The 19,826-nt window shown below is 42.6% G+C and overlaps 1 protein-coding gene across 13 annotated transcripts in view; it reads left to right on the top strand.

The window, feature by feature from the left end:
• Window positions 1-19,826, top strand: part of mecom (MDS1 and EVI1 complex locus) — a 94,578-nt gene that overhangs the window by 55,800 nt on the left and 18,952 nt on the right. Inside the window, exon 1 of one of the 13 annotated variants that reach the window (XM_037267064.1) lies at window positions 19,253-19,541. The exons of 11 other annotated variants lie outside the window; for them this stretch is intronic. The gene's annotated coding sequence lies outside the window, so the exon portion shown is untranslated. Of the gene's footprint in view, window positions 1-19,252; window positions 19,716-19,826 lie in introns of those variants that run through there. One more of the 13 variants, XM_037267063.1, reaches the window with a different exon arrangement.

The raw sequence follows: 19,826 nt of genomic DNA, 5'->3' as shown, positions 1-19,826 counted from the left end.
GGTTGGAAGCATGTCAGCACTGTGAGAGCATGCTGTTCCACTCAGCACAGCTAAGTCCCACTTCACCCGCTCTGTCTCCACGTCTGTTTCTTTTTCAAATTGCATTAATATTAACACATGATAATGAAGGCACGGACACAGACAGAGAGACCTTTTTCTCCCACTCACACTCGCAACCGGGGCCTTCCCCGCCGAACGTCTCTGTAACGCTCTTCCTGTGACAATCGAAACCAGATGCCACGGGTCACGGAGTTAAGGAAGAGGGCGCTGGTGGTGGTAGTGATGTGTGTGTGTGTGTGTGTGTGTGCGTGCGTGAGTGGACTTCGGTGTCCAGATATGTGTGGCTGTGCTTATGTGATTTGGAAGGGATCAAAAGTCAAGACAGGAGGGGGAGGAGCGGCGGGGAAGTGCCAAGCTAGAAGTCAATCGTCGGAGGCAGGGGGGGGGATTGCAGGGGGCATGGGTCATTAATTTGCTGTCCTTTGTTTTGTCAGTTTGTTTTCATGATGGTCGGCCTGAAAGTAAAAGCAGTCAGCCTGAAAATTGTCTGCCTGCTCGCCAGCGTGTTCTCCCCTCCGGGCTGACCGAGCCACCCCTGGGATGAGGGGTGATGCTGAGACCGGAGAGAAGCCGAGCCAGGCTGGGCCCGGTTGGGTTGGGGTGAAGAAGGCTTGGTGAGAATTGGGGGCAGTCAGGGGTTGACCCCGCTTTCCTTGCATACTTCGGCCAGGATTATTCACAGATTAGAGATAGCGGAGTGCTGCATCCCTCGCTTTTCTGCTTCACTTCACTCTTAGGAGAGATAAGACCTCACCTAGTCAATTAATATCAGGAAATGAGTGCAAGTTGTAAAACTCTAATCAATGCACACTCATGAACAGGTCAAGGAAGGTGTTTACCCTTTCAGACAAGAACTGCTCAACATCTGGGTCTCAAATTTTTAAAATGAAACATCTTGTTATGCACAATTCTACCCGTATTTAGCAAAATACCAAAACAAAGGAAACTGGAGACTCAGTATCAGTGCTCTGTTCTGGTGAGATGTCTAAAAAAAAAAACTCCATGTTTTCTTACTCACTCTCCCAAAAATACCAAGTGACATCAACCTCTCATCATTTTCCTTCCTCCCCACATTTTCCTCCCCTACACCATTACCCTTCCTTCTCTTTTAGAATGTGTGTAAGTAATGGTGTTGTAATTTCTTTTTGTCTGTGCTCCGAGAGGCCCAGTCCAGCCAAATGACTGAGTCGATTTAAGTTTCACAACATGTAATTAGGGACTAAGTAGCAAGGTCAGTGTTGGCCGCCCTTGTGGCCAACACACCCGCCGGCCCTTCGGTCCAGTCCCACCGCAATTATCTATCTCCTTTCATTTGAATTCACTTTTTAATGACATTTCTTTTTTTCTGTCTTTTTTTCTTCCTTGAACTGAGGCACCCCGCTCCATTGACAACAATCCAGCCATCCTCAAAAAAAGAATGATGTGAAAGCGTCTTTATGGAGACATTTAGCTTAATTGTAGTTTTTCTCTTATAAATGGTTAATTGAAATGCCAGAGGGTAGCCTGCTTCAAAAGTCAATAAAAAAAAGTCCTCAGAATAGAAGTTTATACGGGTTGTCTTGTGCATAATTAAACCCTTCAGGCACTTTAGAAAAGAAAATCTGTAAAATGAATGATTATGCAAGGGCTGCCTGCTGAGGGGAAAGATTTACAGATCGAGTGGATGTGAGCGAGAGTTTTGCTCACCAATCACTGGTTCGACCAGTGACGCATAGATGCTTTCACTTTGGCTGACAACAGCAGAGCTTGACACTCTTCCAGCAAGAAGGAAGGAAAAAAGATAATTGACGTCTGAAATGTTCCTGTTCTCTTTTTCAAAGTTCATTTTAAAGTGGAGGTTTAGTGATCAATATTAGAAGCCATCTTTGACCTTTTAAAAGACTCGTATATTAAAAATATGATCTTAGCCCAAGATGTCTGAAATCCTCATCATGTGCTTGCGATGAGATTTGGCATGGAAGCTCAACCCAAAGTCTTCCCGCACAAAGAACCATAAATTGTGAAATTGTGTCAGTTTTTGAGCTTGTTACACAATGTCATTTCTCCCAATCACCACGGAAAAATAATGACACTGAAAACATTACTGATAAAGTATAATAAATAAATAAATTAATTCATTAAATAGATATAATAAATAAAATAATTAATAAAAATAACGCCAATAATGATTATACATACAATTCGGTTATGAGAATTTAACAGCTAAAGTGGACTGTTGCTATACCAGTCGGATTTTTGTGTGAGTGCCCTATTAAGGGCTACTTTGTTGAAATTGTGCGCACTTACATAAGCCGTGGAGTGAGAATGGTTTCAAATGACCCCAACGCACACATGCACACACTCTTAATTTATATTTGTGTGGTGAGAGCCAATTTTAGGAAACAAGAGAACATGTTAAGGCACTGCTGGGCTTGCGCAGGGGAGGTCCTGATGATCATGCAGTGTGTGTGTGTGTGTGTGTGTGTGTCATTTCATTCCACATGGATCTTATGATTTTGTTTAATGCCTATTTTAATACCTCTGTTTCTTTGTGCTCCTGGTGTGCAAACCTCCACAGGTAAATTGAAATATGAATGCTAGCACATCTGCATGTGTGTTCTCTTTACACATCTGTTGGAGTGTGTAAAGTTATAGGTTCTGACTGCGCTGGCCCTACTTTTCTCCTGACTGATGATAAATGACAACGCCAGGAGCAGATAACCCTCCAGGAGTTTTTGCTCTGGAGAACAGCGGTAGAGAACATTCTGAAACTCCCCAGTGGCTTGACACACACTGCAGCCTCTGTCCTGTTTGTTTTCTCTGCTCCGATCTCGCTCCTGCTCTCGTCCTCGCTTTATAACATCACTGCAATTGCTACCCCCCCCCCCCCTCTCTCTCTCTCCTCTTGCTCTTTTTGCTCAGGCCAGTGATAGGGGAAGGGCCCAGAGCAACCTCCTCGCTGTGGGCAGCACACCATTCTTGGCGCCAGGCAGTCGCGCGAGCCCCCCCTTTGCAAGACTTTTTAAGGGGTGTGATTTTACTGCTTTTGCCAATATCTTATACACAGAGGGGAAGAAAAGAAACAAAATTTGAGTTCACTTTGGAGATTTGGAGATGAATGTAGGATAGGAGTGGGCAAGGCAAGTCACCAGGCTGCAGCGGTAAACCAACAACAAGCCCATGAAGTGATTTTTATGTCATATGTTTAAATGGTGTGTGTGTGTGTGGGGGGGGGGGGGGGGGGGGTCAGGTAATAAAGAAGCTGCAATGTGGAGATGATGGAGGGAGAAGGTGGGGTGGGGTGCTTTTACAGTCGAGTAGCAGCAGGCTCTGTTTAATATGAAGTAAAGAACAGATCCAACTGCGTCATTAACTCTCAATTACAGCCATGAGGCTAGCAGGACAGACTGGGTTGTGCGCAATCTGTGTGTGTACGTGTGTGTGTGTGTGTTGCACACAGTATTTACCGTATTAGAAGGTGTGTAAGGGGAGTAGTCTTACCACATTAATGTACTTTTGTTTTTTTCCACCCACGCCTGAAAGTGTGTCATAAGATGCTTTTTGTGTTGTCATTTTGGCATCATAGTATTTCCTTTTGAATATGTTTGGTAACTGCTAATCTGTAGTTGGAGACTCTTTTGCAATCTGACAAAATGGTTGTCAAGTTTTTTTTCACATTTAGTTTATGTAAGAAGTTGCTTCATAGGTTTGGCATCAGTGGGAAGCTCTAAGATATTTTCCAGTGACATGAGATTGTGTTTCAGGGGGTACCATTTTAAAATCATTTTGTCAAAACTGTCTGAATGACAAGAAAATGCATCATGCCGAGGGGGAAAGATGGAATACTATTATTGTGGGGGATGAGGACCAAGCTCATAAAAATAATAAATATTACGTGAAATAATATCATGAATTGAAAAAAAAAATGTCGACCTGGTCACCACTAGCAAAACACAATTAAACAGTCTGGATTTGTCTTAAATCCTAATCTCTCATTAAAACTTAAAGCCAATTGTAAAAGGTGTTTATATTTAATATAAACAAGAACACATTCACAAAAATAAAAAGATTTATGTCAAATATAAATGTAACGTATATTGTTCGTAAGGACCCAAGTTGTCCCTGACACTTGTTCAACTCGCGGGCCGCACTGTTAAAAAAAAAAGTAGGCAATTACATTCATAGTTTAGAAGGCATATTAATTCAGCAAGTGTTGAATAATTTAATTTGCTCTCTGTCCCATACTCATAATACAATTTACTTTTATATCAAAACAAATTTACCCCAATTAACTGACTCAATTCATTCTTTATGTTGCCGTTAGTGCAATCTTACTGTCTGCTATAGTCCGATTGGTCTATATTTTTTGTTTGTCTGCTTGTACCATTCAAAAATGGCTAAAATCGCTTCATTAAATGGATCCCTCATTTTTCTATTTACTTGTGGGATAAGTACGCTTGTAAGTCAAATTTTGTCTCGCAAAACAAAACAAAACAAAATTCAAGTGACAGTAAAAGTAGTGTGCAAAACTTGAAGTCAACGTACCACTGTAATTCCAAATGGTTCATATACTTTTTCTTGCAACTGTATATGTCTTCTTTTTTTTTTTTTTTTCTCGATGAGCGGGATGCCACAATGACCGTCTTGTTGGTTTCCTTTGAGGACGCTGACATTTAGATTGGCTCACTGTCAGTATTTGGGGTTAGTTACTCGGAATTCTTCCTGGCATCGGAAACAGAGGTCGGGCTTGAGCACACTGTGGCATGTCGGGCGGGATCCTTTCGGCTTTGCAGACGGCTGCTTGGCTTAGCGCCGCTCACGCGCTGGCAAAAAAGACATGAGCCGTGCTCATCAGGGGCAACACTGGTACTGTTCTTGAAAGAAAAAAAAAAAGCATATTGTTGTTACTCGTAGCGATCCATGACCTTAATGTAAGCATTTACAGAAGATAAACTGAGTGCCACTCAAACCCACCAAGCTTGTGTAGAGCAGCTGCGGTGACCATTATCAGTTTGTGACAATAGACGCTGTCTCTGTACAATAGCCAAAGTATTGAATGTCTCATGTTTTCTTATTTTCACACTGTCCTTTAAAGCTTCCCTCTATTCTAGCGCTTGCTTGTCTCTCCCTCTCATCCTCCCACTGTTTTTTGTCTGAAGAAGCTTGTCCCCTGCTGGGATAGAGTGCATGGATGCCAGCCTGAAAGACCCCAGGGGACAACGCTTTTTGAACCCCTCTTGTCCCCATGGTTTGATGCAGTGCATCTCTCTGTTGCGGGTTGTCTTTGTCCGGCACAGTGGGAGGTCCATTACTTCACACCAATCCAGCTACAATCTTTGGCTCGGCCACTTTTGCTCTCCTTAAAACTCACTGCAAAAATTTTTTGTTACAATTGAACAAGGACACTGAGAGTATGTCATAGATAGATAGATAGATAGATAGATAGATAGATAGATAGATAGATAGATAGATAGATAGATAGATAGATAGATAGATAGATAGATAGATAGATAGATAGATAGATAGATAGATAGATAGATAGATAGATAGATAGATAGATAGAAAGAAAGAAAGCCTGATTGTTTGGATCTTTGTTCGGGTCAAAGGGCCCAATTATAGACGGACAAGGGTCAAACAGGGATTGCCTTTCTGGAGGGTCTTTTTACTTCACTACTCCATCTCAATTTCACAAACTGATGTCTCTATTGAGGTCAAGGGTCAAGGATGAGTTGTAGCCAATCCCAGCCGACGACGGTGTACGTATTGGGCAGCCAATCACAGGGCCACGTGAAGGCCACGTACCTGGCCTAACCTGAATGTCGGCCTTTTATCTTGTTACCTATCCCTGCCGCAAGTGGTGACAATTACAGTAATTATAATTATGTGATGATGATGATTTTTATGGGAACACAGACAGCCCGTCTAGTTTGATTCTATGTGATGTTCTGTCTCTTTATTTCATACCAATTCATAGCATTTGTGGGTTTCCCCATGTGACCACTGACAAACTTTTACGGTAAAGAGGTTGAGAAGCTGAAAGGATGTGTATGTGTGAAAGAGACAGAGAGAACACCCAGATCTTCGTGCCCTCCTCGTCTGAATACATTAATTCATTTACCACTTCGTGGCTGCCAAACTCAAATATTTACTTCTGTAGATATTTAATATTTATGATGTTAAAAGCAAATATTGGCTTGAGGATTGAGTGACACGGAGAGGTCAAACTCTGGGCTTGGCCAAAGGGGGCAAAAGGGAATGTTCGCGAGCGTGCGCGTCAGTGTCTGCGTACACTTCCTGAGAGAGGCAATCCACATCACAGAGGTGGCGCACACTTCTCTGTTTGCTCAGAAACACACAAATGTGACACAGTTTAGCAAATAATTTAAATGAATTTGTCTATTATACATTCATGAGTTTAAATCTCGACTCGAAAAGACAGCTGTTTTGATGAAAGGGTGTTCAAATGTGGATGGATTCGCCTTTTGCCTTTATGTGTATGATGCAGGATTGTATGCACGCACTCAACGACATCTTTACAAGTATGTACGTGCTTTGGAATATACATTCCAGGAAGTTGATCCATTGGCGGGAACGGTTTTACGGGTTGGATCAGCTCAGATAAGATCCTGTTTCCTTCGGACAGATCTCCCTCACCCGCGATTCCGGCTCAAGAGCTCCATGACTAAATGGGGCATACCTAATCTCTTTTGAACTGACACCCAATAGAAGCACCCCTAAATGGTAATATCAAGTTTGCTTGACAAGATCTACTTTCAGATAAGGTTGCATGCAGCTTTTGTGAGAAAATAGCAGTTTGCATTGATGAGATTTAGAGAGTTGGACAAGATGACCTGAGTTAACCTGTGAGTTTTATAGAAAACAGTTCACATATACATCGATTAACATGATAAATTGGCATCCGCAGGTCGAGCAAACTTTTAGAGATCCGCAGATTCCATTCAAGCAACTACTTTGTCAACTTAGTCATTCCCAACACAAAGCAATCAGCTATTTCTTATCTCCACCCAGTTCTCCCTTTTATCATTTCTACCTTATGATATATAGTTCTTGTTGCCTTTCCTTCCTTCCTTGTTATTGTGCAGGTGTGTGCAATGCATACAAACCGATGAATGTCACTGATCCATTTGTTCTCTTTTGGATATGAACGGAAGAAAAAAAAACTTTTTGTGAGAAAGTGATAACTAGACTTTCAATGAATAAAATGCAAAAGATGAAAGAATAAATAGACAAATAAATACATAAATATGCTATAGATTGAGCACAATTTAATATAATGTGGTTAATTAAAAATATAAAACGAAGTGGAAACTTTAAAGGACCTTAGATTGATCCCTGTGGAACACCCACAGAGCTTACATAAATTATGTTTTTCAAATCCTTTATTCAAATAATATTACAGCAATATCAACGAGCAAACATATCAAAAAGGCACTGACTTTTTTCTCCCCAAAATTTGGGTGACTACAATTTACATAACCCATGTTTCCATGTATTACAGAAATGTGTCTACTGGTCATTTTTGAATGAGAACAAAGAGCAATAAATGTACTAGACTCCAAATAGACTCATAACACGTATTATCAGAATTTGTGAATGACCTTTTGTAACCGCAAATGTGAACTCATTTTGTGATAATTAGTAAACAAAAATGTATGTTGTCAAGGCAAAAAGGCCAAGGCCATGTTCATTGTAGTGGGGTGAAATTAAATGCCTGTGTGGGAATGAGTGGCCTGGGACAGCTGGCAACACTCCCTCTCTTCTTTTGTTGACTAAAACCATTTGATGCCATTGAAACAAAGCAAGACTGAATGAATGCGAGAGCAGAGGTGATTGCTAGTGTGAAGGTGCAGAGCAGCGTGATGCAATGTGAGATAGCAGCTGGCTCTGTGTGAGTGTCTACTTGTGCATGCTTGTGTGTACAAATGACTAAATTCCCTTTAATCGCATCAGATAGCCAGCCTATTATACATCTCTCTTTCAAAAGCGCTCACTCATCCCACACCCGGTTGTCCATCTACATCCGTCCGTCCTTTCATTTTGACAGAAAGTCTAGTAGGAGGAGGTGGTGGTATGAGGTAGAAGATGTTTTGAAGCGGTTGACAATTCCACACCTGTGAGTGCAAAGCAGTTTGAAACCTTATCTTTTCTGCTTTTGTGCGTGGCCCTTTTCTTCGCTACTGGATATGAACAAATTGAGCATTATGTTTCGGCAGAGGCCATGGGGACCGTGGGGAAGGAAGTCGGCAATCCCTAACTCTGCACAGCGGTAGCCTGAGACAGCAAATGAGGAGTGATTCCATGTGTAAGAGTGCTTCCGTCTCACGGACAGTGCTAATGAAGTGTGTGTACTTTTTTGTTTGACAGGCCCCTCGTACAAGGTTAAGTGCTCTTAGAGACACAACAGCATGCCCATGCACCTCTTTTCAGAATATATGTAAGGTTAAGATCCCAAGCTAAATTAGAAATGGACAAATTAGCATGGACTAGGTCTCTTCAGGGAAGTGGACACAGATTCCTTCTTGTACCGTATTTTCCGGACTATAAGCCGCTACTTTTTACGCAAGCTTTTGAACGCTGCGGCTTATAGTCCAGTGCGTCTTATCTATGGATTTTTCATGATTTTTATGATATGATATATGATTTGTGCACATTCTTTTATATATGGAAATTAAACATTAACACCTGCGGTTTATAGTCCAGTGCGGCTTATATATGAACCGCTCTGTCGTCTCAGCTGAAGTGAGATACAGATGTGTGTGTGTCTTGTAGGAAGCGCGTGGGGGAAATGGATTAGCCTGTGTGGGAATATCAGAAGAGACAGATAGCCTTGTTTCCATGCATCCTATTAGGAAGACTCCTGTTTCCAATTATAACTGGCTGTAATGATAACACAATGTGACCAGCAAGACAATCGGTATGACTCGTTTAGTGCCTGAGTGGTGGTTAGGCGGCGCGATGAGGCTAAAAAAAATGAACTCCAGCAGCAAAGTAGTAAATGATGAGAGAACGGGAGGGACTTTGTGGCTGTGGATACTTTTTCCAAGGACTTTCACACACTGTCATGGATAAAGACAAACATGGACAAGCCAAGATAACAAATGCATGACTCCAAATTAAGGTTTATACACAAATAACAGCAATAAATCAAGTTACCTCGCTGTTTTCTTATCGCAAATATGCATTACTTTTATTAGCGCGACTGCCAAAGTTCTCATTGTGTTTCTTCACGGGGTAGGAGAAGCTACTGAGAAACGTCCAAATTTGCAAACCTATTTTACTTGCACTCCACACTCCATCCATCTTGCTCACCTCAGCGTGACCTAACCACGCGGACAGTGAATTCACTGTGTTTTCTGGACATGCATCGAATGTATGGAGGCTCCAAACCAAACTTCAGCCATGCCAGGCCTGAAGAGGAAGGAGGAGCCTCCTTGTTGAGGAAATCATCACAAAATTCAAATAACAGGGCCGTCCCGCCTGGGGCTCACTGTCAACCCAGTGATCGATGATGGACGTCTCAGATGCCTGCACCGATTGGCCACCGGTGAACAAAGAGGGGCAAATATAGAGACACAAGAGGGGGTCATCCATATCACAAAAGCAGACGGCTAGACCAAGCGATGGAAGAAGAAGATGGAGAAGAAACCCTCAGGTTGTTGATTGTTCATCTCTGATTTGAAAAGCAGACATGTCTTGCTGTTTTATTCCGTCCAAAAATTGCCTGTATTTAGACAGTACGACGTTTTAGTGATTGCAGCTCCCACAGCTGTGGCCACAGGAATTCAGCCCTGCCTCTTTCCACTCGTCTCCATCGCTCAGGCTATCTCTCATTCAGGTCTTCTCTCCCTGGTAGCCCCCCTACTCTCCCCTCAAGGCAATGGTTTGATTCATCTGGGAAACAGAGTGGCCTCGTGTTTAACAAGACAATCACTCACCCCCTTCCTTGTACAAGCATCAAGGTGCTTCTCCTGTTTCATAATGATGCTTCGTTCGGAGTTTGTGTGTCAAGTTTGAAGAAACTTGAAATTTGGCCTGACTTTTGAGTGAAATGATTCCATTGTCAGACATCTGAAATTTTTGACTTCCATTTTATTCTGGAATCAAAAATGATCCATTGGACATACCATCAATTTAAATGCATCTTTGTGTCTGACTTTATTTTCTCTCAAGTGCCGCTTTAGGAACTTGAGCTTTAATTGTTCTCTCGAGGGTTGACATCTGCTTTACTCAGCATGTTCAATTCAAAAGTTTCAATCAGCTGTCCTCGTGCCAGGAACCACCCAGAGACCGTTTCCCTCCCAGGTCGTCAAATAAGTGATGTTCTCTTGCGGCTAATCTGTCCTCTCTCTTGCATCTTTAAGAGACGCAGAGGGATTTCTGTATAAACTTTGACGACAATATGAAATACTCCGAGCATGACTTCGAAATGATTGGAAACAGGAATGAAAAAGTGGAGGTAGCTGGAATTTACTTTGCACAGATGTCTTAGTCTATGTGGAGTTTATGTTTTACTGTCAAGTCATTTTTCCTCAGAAGTCCAGACAGAGCCAATTAATAGGCAGGAAATGAGTCAGGTCCCCGCTGCATGTGAGGTGGATGTCTAGAGGAAATGACCAACTGAGGAAGAGGAATGACTGATCTGGGAGTGTGTGTATGCATACATGATCCTCTCCCAGTATGATCTATTTCCCTCTGAAATGTGATATACATTTATTTAATCATGAATAATGAAGCATTTTATGACTCCGACTCAGTTTAGGTGAGTCAGAAAAATCTAGTTTGCCTGCAAGACTCATCAGGTCTGGATAGAATAATTTGTCCTCTTCAGACAGTTTTCTTTCGAGTTTTTTTTTTTTGGGTGGAATAAAAAAACGAACAATTCCCTTGTGAGATAGATTGAAGTTTTTCCTTGGGATGTACTTCTCGTTTTATAGGACTGATTCTGGAAATATGACCTGATTTTTATTTTTGCAGTTTTTAGATTCTATTCCTATTGTTTTGGAAATTTGTGTTCTCTCATTGACATTTCACATTGTGTCTGTCAATAGCAAGTCAGGAACTCAAAGTTTGTCAATGTTTTTGTTTAGCTGTGTTTTATTCCTAATGATGGTCTCGTCATTCGGTCTACTGCTAAAAAACAAAAAGACCTCACTCCAATGGCTACATCACTGAGGGGGGGGGAGAACAACCTTGCTTGTTGGACTCTCTTACCATCACTCCTAGAGTACTTTATAGGCGGGTCGAAGTAGTTAACGAGTGGCAGGCGTTCGAACGGGTTGCGCTGCAACTTCAAACAAGACAACATTATGGCTGTGCACGCTCACAGGATATTGCACTGTAAGGCCACTGGATGGGATTGCATTACAGAGAGGAGGCTTTGTATCAAGCCCATTAGAGCCCTAAACCAATCCTAATGAAGCTGTTTCCTTTACAAACTGAATGGCTCAAGGGAAACTGGCTCTAGATTTTAATAAGCCCTCCACCAATCCCCGCTAATACGCTGGCTTTAAAAAAAAATAATAGAAGTCGTGAGCAGGCGACTCGTGGTCCCGCGCAGTACCTCCCTTGGAAAAGTTAATTACGCATGATTAATGGAGCGTTTTCCTTGCAATGATATCTGTGACAGCACAAAGCTGTCGTAAGGCTTGTCAGGCCCAATTCGAGCTGAATAAGTATTTATGTGATCGCATGTGATGGGGCTCCTCTCAGCAGCACCAGCCCTCATCAATCAAGCCCTGCTGCACGCAGTAGTGGGAAATTGGTCTATCAGCGTGGCTGCCTCGCCCCCCTCACCCCACCCCAAAACCACCACCACCACCTCAGCCACCTCCCTCCCTCCCCATTCAATCAGGCCCGGGGCTACAATGCTTCTTTAGCTCTTACTTCTGACCAACGCAGAGGTCACGGGGGGAAAGTGGGAGCCAGAGCCGAACCCATCCATTACAGCTCTTGTTTCTCTCTGTGGCAGCCGGACGGCGGGATTCTATTAAGAGCTTCGTCTATTCAGCACTGAGATTACACCAGGGCCCTCGGTCAGGACACACCTCACCACCAGCCCCCGAGCCGTCGCCAAACCCTATACCTAGTCCGGGGGCCATAAGAACTCACCCCCATCCTACTTTTTTTTCTCCCCCCCCCAACAGCAGTCGTTGTTTTTTTCTATAGCCGTAATGAGAAAGACCTACAGAGAGCAAAAGACAGGACAAGGAGCCTGGAGAGGAATGAAAGCGGACAGTTCAACCTGAACCTGATCTCGTTGGGGATGTGAACACCCTCTCGGTCTGCTCCCCTGCACATTGAGCCTATGTCACACTGACACACTGCCAAGTGGAATTAACACTCACATGCACTAAAGAAAATCTTCCTCTCAAAGTGAAGATGAAATGCTTCAGCAATGGTGCAAAGTGATGCAGACCATCTCTACTTTTATAAACACAATTCCACGGGTAACATCTCAGTCACGACTTCGCTGCAATTATGCAATAAACATGTCCGGGCGCCACATCAAACTGTCACTCCGTTGAGGTTTAAGAAGCTCGTTTGTCTTTAGCATGCCAGGAAGGACTCTTCATATGCACAATCACGCAAGAGTGAGAATAGAGGGGAGTGCTGCCAGGGTCATGGCCCCGCTTGGACAGATGGGGGTAGGGGGGTGGGTCTTCCCGTCAAGGAGGAGGAGAGAGACAGGGCTTCTGTCAAACAAACAGAAATTTAAGACACTTCCTTCTATCAGGATGTCCACTTTGTGTACATACTCTCTTGAGCTTGGTTATGAACAACCCTTCGGACGTATAAACAAACTGCAAGAAAGGCATTTATCAGGCATAGGGTGTGAAGAAGGTGGAATGTTGTCGACTTCATGTAGACCTTGTTGTCACATGATTGTATGAGGAAAAAAATGTAATGAGAATTGAAGCATCTAAATAGAAAGTTGCTGGGCATTGAATGAAGTGGTACAGTCTCTGTTTAGAATATAGTTGTCAAACTGAAGACCTGGGGCCAGATATGGCCCGCCACATCATTTTATGTGGCCCGCAAAGACAAATTTTGCATCGACTTTGTGTCATTACTAAAATTGTCTTCACTTTAAAAAAAATAGAGATATTGCTTGCAATTTATATTACCATTCATCTTTTTAAAATATTTGAACGGTTTTTACTAGTCTCTGATTTCAAAACTAGTTATTCATCAGTTTGTTTTGTTATTTTGAAGACGTTGACAATCATAATGGCGAGTTTGACACTCCAAAACAATATGTTTTAGGTCAGAGGTCATAATCTGTGTTCCAGTTTATTCCATAAGTGCTAGATGAGGTTGAAGTCAGGGTTCTCTGGCGCTTCCATACGACATTTTTATATTGACATTGCTTTGTGGACTGGAGTACAGTCATGTTGGAATAGAAGAGGACCTGCCCCAAATTATTGCCATTGAGTTTGAATCGAATTAAAAATATCGGAAGATGCTAAGTATGTCAAACTTGGAGAGTCTAGCCCAATCGTTGAAATTAATTGAGTATGAAACATTCCTTTTTAAGCCCTGAAGGTCAAAAGTCAAAGGTTTCAGGTACCAATGACAACTCTTCAGATTAGATGTTAGGGGTGGGTCAGCAAATGAGGGTCACCCTTGCGGTGTTTTTGTTGTCCACTTTGGAATTTTCAGCTTTAACGCCATTTAACGGGATCGGAATGCTTCTTCGGGGGCAGCGTAATCAGCGCCAACTTCCTCCGATTCAGAAACCATAAGCTTCGCTCTCCGCCTCTTTTGTTTCAGCCGAGCAGTGCTGACAGCAAAGAGGAAGCAGCCATCTGATGGTCAGAGATGATGAACAAGGATAAACACTATATCCAGACACAGAGAGAAACAAGTTGAACAAACTCAGATAGGACTAATGTGTCCGTTTGTTGACGTGCGCTCGTGCCATCCGTGCTCCCATATCTCTGGTCAAACACTCCTCAGTGAGAGTTTGTAGTTGCCGCTCTGTCGGGTCTGTCATCTCCAGCAGCAGGCGTGAGACTTTTTGTCTTTGTTAAATGTTGTGTGACAATGAGATTTTCCAAAGTGCCATCTAGATAAAGAAGTGCACAGAGAGGGAGAGGGGGGGGTCGTTCGGATAAGAGCTGAGATGGTCTGGTCATAGTCCAGCGGCTGTTCATCGGTGCCTCAGCAGCAGTTCCAGATATATCTCCAAAGAACACACACACACACTCCTCCATCATTTTTGTCTTCACACACACATGCAATGGCACCAACTCATCATACTATACACACACTGGTCCATTCCATCACCACGACTCCGGATCCTCCATCGATCCTCTCGGCTCACCGGCCCCGCAGCAGACACCTGCAGGTGATTGATCCCCAAATCAGTCTCACACAATGCCAGAGCAGTAAAAACCATAACAACCCATCATAAAAGCTGATTTATCTCCAGCGAGGCCTCAGCCGCACGGTTAGAATATTAACCCAAAAGTGTATAACACCTGAATGATTGGTCTGGAATTGAATAAACCCGACAAGCACTGATGCTCATATCTGATGGGTCTATTACTGAAATGTGGCAGGTGAGATTCCATTACGGAGCCTGTAGAATATCGCTGGCATCGGGCGGAATCCTCGTAACCTGCAAAACCAGCACTTTTAGAAGACACCCAAAACGACACGCTTGTTGAATCATTAACGTTGTATGTAAAAGAGACAGTCTCATAAATCTGCAGAATTAGGTCATTGACATCAAGATTTTTCAACAGAATTGGGTTTTAGCATTAAAAGGATACTCTGGACATTTTTCCCAACCAAAATAAGATACAATTACGCTTTTATTTAATTATTTCACTGGTGATGCCTTATCAGATTAATTTTGAGGGGTGTGGAATTTTTTTCCTCAAACATGATATAGGTTGGCCCATTTCACCTTACAATTTAAATCTTCATCTCTAGAGTAAATTAATTTGCAGAAATCTAAAAAAAAAGAAATCAAGTGGTGCATGCCAAAGGAATGCTGATTACCTCTATTTAAAATGCCATCATCCTCATCTAGGTGACATTCTTATGATCTTAACATGCAATGTAACATGTCACATGTCAAACTCATGATTTATATATTTGGTTGAAGTCATTATAAAAGTTTAGGTCACTTACAAATTGTGGTATAAAAGAAAAAAATATTTTAGTGTGATGTAGATTGCTTTCATTCTTTAAAAAAAAAGGTTGCGACATCACGTGTTCTTGTAAGACAGACGTTGTTCCGAGTGTTTGAGTGTTAGTCACACGTTCAAGGTGCTCAGCATTGCTTGGGGTTGAATTTAATTCCAGCCTAACTCGGGGCTGCTTTGATGCTACTGAAAAGCAGCGAAGCCTTTAATGGGTGTCACTCCGTGTCGCTATGTTACTGTTGCTGATTTGTTGTTTTCTCAGGTAATTCTGACTTTAATCATCTCACTTACACACCCGAACTGCTGACCTGAGCTGCCAAGCACGACTGTTGCACTTTGGTCTCACATTCTCTCCTTTTTTTCCACTCACATTTTTTTAACACTTTCTCAGGTTACAGCTTTGACCACTTATAAATTTTGAATATACTCATCAATCCTTAATCTTTAGTCTTTCTGCTTCCTTGCTTGAAAAGTTTAGATCACCAAATAAAACTAAAGTTCCGCTAAAAATCTTAATTCGTTCAGCTTTAGGAAATAAATGAAAATTCATGATTAATGCCACATAATTTTTACAATAAAAAAATATATAATTCCTTCCCATTGGCTTACTTTTTCAAAGATTTATCTTCTTCAAATTCCTGCTACACTTAACTGACAAGGAAGTGTTGTCTTTCCGCCGTCACAGTGAGCAAGTCCAACATTTTAACCTGATATCCGCCAACATTAAATATTAGCCTTCCAATTGGACACGCCGCAGGAAAAGCAAATTGTCAGAGTATTCCGTCTGACTTTAAACGTTAAACTGGCGATAAAGGTAATGAATGTGTGACACTTGCTCTCGCTTGATCTGAAGTGGCGTGTTCAATTCCATCACGCTTTACCTCCACAGCATATAAAAGCTCTTTTAAAGATGATATCTATGAGCGTTTTAGAGCCAATTTGTTCACCCTGCGGCGAACGGCAACATGCTCTAATTACCTCACCCCCCCCCCCTCCAGCCTGAGCCCCCCAACCGGGCTGAGCAGGGCTGTTTAAGTTTCCAGTCCATTGTGTACATGTCCATCCATCCACCAGAAATTTGGGCCTATGTAAAAAAAGATTTGTCCATGCTGCAAAATTATAAATGTTTTTTTCTAGAGCTCCTGTCAGTCATCATTTTTCACACCTCTTGTCTTTTTATCTGACTGAATTGTCCGTCTATAAAGAAACAAGAGCCATATGGTTTATTTCACCTAATGGCTCCGTCGAATGTGAATGTTGCCTTTATTTAATTGACAAAAACAAATATGTCTGACCCCCTTGCCCGAGTACTAAACTGATGTTTAAATGTAATGATAAGGAAATGGACACGTTAGTCCATAGACGCTCGCACGGAGCTGTCAAAGGCAAAACAAACAATGTGAACACAAAATATCCAGGTGCTAATTCAGCAAACATGTCAGTCCTTTTTCTGGCAGGCCAGAGAATTTGTCAGAAAATCATCCCTACTCGCTGTTTCTGCCGGAATGCCTGACTGACCCCCGGCAAATGAAAATAATCCACAGTAATTAGAAGTGGGCTGGTCTGGTCCTGAGAGCCCCCGGGAGGCCGGGTAAACATGGCGGAGGGGCCAGTGGAAGGGGAAGGGGGTGAGCTGACCTTGTCCACATAAAGCAGTGATTTATGAAGTGCAGGGCACAGCAGCAGGGCTTCTGTCTTCTTCTGCAGAACCAAATTACTGAGGTGGAGATTAACACACTGCTCACGACAGGCCTACTTCCAGGCCTTGCAATTTTTGCTATTTACATTTTCCCCTTTCATTTCCTCCACGCTGTTTTAATGGTAATTGGTATGGAGCGTATGGACATGGGATTATTCCAATATAATCTTAGGTGATCTGGGGATTTTTAGGTAAAATTGATGTGTCTGTCTTGAGCTTTTCATCACATCTCCGGGAGGTCTTCCCAATGAATGGCAAACTATTTAATAGAGATTTGTCGACTTTCTGTCTTTTTCCCGGTGCCCTCCTATGATGGAATGTGCCACACGGGCCTTCACAATATCTCCATGTGGCCCCTCACCTGCAGCGTGGAGCTGTCTGCATGGCTGGAGTCAGTTTGCAACCCACACGGGAACCCCCTCTCCCCCTCCTCCTTCTGTCCCATTATGAATTACAAGGGGCCAGAACCCAGCAGCAAACTCCAAATCTCCTGCATCCAAAAAAAACATAAAGCTGTACCTCAGCTCGATTAAAAAAAAAAAAAAAAAAAAAAAAAGACATTTTATCGTAAAGCTTGTCTGCATGTAGGAATTTTTTTTTTTTTACCCATGACTGAACGTAAAACAAACAAGAAAGCCGCAAGAAAATTCCACGGTGTTTTAAAGCCTCAGCACTAAACATGATTTGAACACTTAAGAGATCAAAATAGGTATGAAAATACCGTGTTGAATAATCAGAAGGAATTTAGCCTGAAGCTTGCATGTGTTGCGTTTGTAATATGTTGATAAACAGCTCACCACAAAGGCGAAAATCTTTACAGCAAAGGCGTCAAATCATTCAGATAAAGCCGATCTAATTTATCTAAGCACTTGACAATCGTTTTTATAGCACAAATAAATGCAAATTCCACCAATGCGTCGCAAATCTTCCCCGGGTTTGTTAACACTGTTTAAACAAACTCCCATCTTTTCACAACACATTTGAAAGCTTTATAGCTTGCACATCCAGGTGATTATAAATTCAGGTCCATGCAGCTGAATTTCATGGGCAAGTTCCATGAAATAGATTATAATCATTTCATGCAATAATTCAAGACTGTATGAGAAATGTTGAGTTTTATGGTTATTTCACTGCTTTATTTTGGTTTTAAATGCCATTCCGCTGTCCAATGTTCCATTGTGAGCAATTGGAAGTTCGTTTCAGTGGAGCACGCCATCTCCTGGCGGGGGAGAGTAAAGCAGCTTGTACCAATGTTGCAGGCATTCGGGGGTCCTGCTACACTGTTACCCCTGTATACACACACACACACACACACACACACACACACACACACACACACACACACACAAATCTGGAGTGTGCGTCTTTCCTTTTTTCGTACAAAATCAGAATGCTGGATCAGACGCGAAAAGGCCATGAAGCCTTCTCAGATTACTTGTATTTAATAAACAATGCATCATAAAACAAATCTCTCATCTTGACAGGAAGAAAATAGAACAGCTCATTCGGCTTGAGCTTTCCCAATTTATGGCTAAATTAAAAAGGCTTTCAACAATAGACAAGTCGAGGAGAGGCAGGAAATCAATGACCGGGCGGACCGGGGTCTCTGCTGGGTTCTCAGGGAGCACAAAACGATGGGAATCGGTGGCGAGGTCCTGCCTTATTTACACATGATTTTTCCTGTCCTTCCTGCACGTTTGCGCCGCGATTTGCCAAAACAATGGCTATTATCTGGGATGGAAGGTCAATGTCACAGAGTTGAGGCATTATCCATCATCATCTGCTCTCATCAGCCAATGCTGAAGCCCTCCTCAGCTTTATGAACTGCCTAATAAACTCGGCTCTCTGACAACACTGTCCTATTTTTTCTTTCAGTATTCTTGCACATCCGAAATTTAGATAAAGCTAACGACAGAAAACAAAATAATCGTTAGGTCACCATTGTCATAAAACACCTCATGAGTGTTGTGAACAAGTTTGGTGAAGATGTGAACAATGGCTTTCTTTGAAGCTTCTGTTGATTCATTAAAGTGTGCCGGGGCAGTTCATCCCTTTAGAAGCCCAATCTCGACCTCTCGCTGACCCCGCTCAACCTTTCCGACCCAGGGCCCCCGTCACTTTACAATTTACTGCGGAGAGGAGTCGCTTCCGCCGGGGGGACAGTCGCCCAGAATGGGGCCGTGAGGATGGATGTCGCTTTATGGGATCGTGCATAAAAAAAAAATATAAAAAAAAGAGAGAGACCCGCACAGCAAGAGAAGAACTCTTAAACCCGCCTTTATCATATAATTGATACATCACAATAAGAGGAGGGGGTGTCTGCAGGGTGGGGGACACCTGGGCGCGTCAGGACAGGAGGGGTGACAAGAGAGGAGCGGACGAGTCGCGCACACTGAAAAGTTGGAAGCAAGTTGATGTACCGGAGGGAATTGCAGTCGGGACGGCTGGGGACAGAACAGAAAGGAGATGTACCAGTCAGACGAGTCGGTGAAGGCGACGCGGTGATGAGACTGGAGTTGAGAAAACACGCGGTGTGTGGCGGACAGTGAAGTGCGTGTGCATGCGCGCACTGGAGAGGAGTCTGTCATCCACTCACCCCGCGGCTTGGAGAACCTGAGAAAAAGTTTTTTGTAGGTCTATTTATTTTATTTTTTGTATTTTACGATTAAAATGGACGCCGCATCGAGACCGAGTTAAGGGGGGAAAAAATCCCGAAATAGAGCGATCTTTTGAAGCGGACTTTCATCACTTTTGCTCACTCCTTATCCCGAGTGTTTTGTACCGCACGCCGACGCAAACTAACGGTAAGAAAAAAAACAATTTTTGAATGGAAAAAGTATATTTATCGGATATTTTACGACTAGCCGTTGGAGAGTTCATTGTCGCTGTCGGGGCAAATTCAGTCTGACTTTTAA

The sequence above is a fragment of the Syngnathus acus genome, chromosome 13, assembly GCF_901709675.1.
Source record: "Syngnathus acus chromosome 13, fSynAcu1.2, whole genome shotgun sequence".
Classification (NCBI taxonomy): Eukaryota; Metazoa; Chordata; class Actinopteri; order Syngnathiformes; family Syngnathidae; genus Syngnathus; species Syngnathus acus.
Note: the sequence above shows the minus strand (reverse complement) of the source record. Positions and strands in the feature narration are given on the sequence as shown.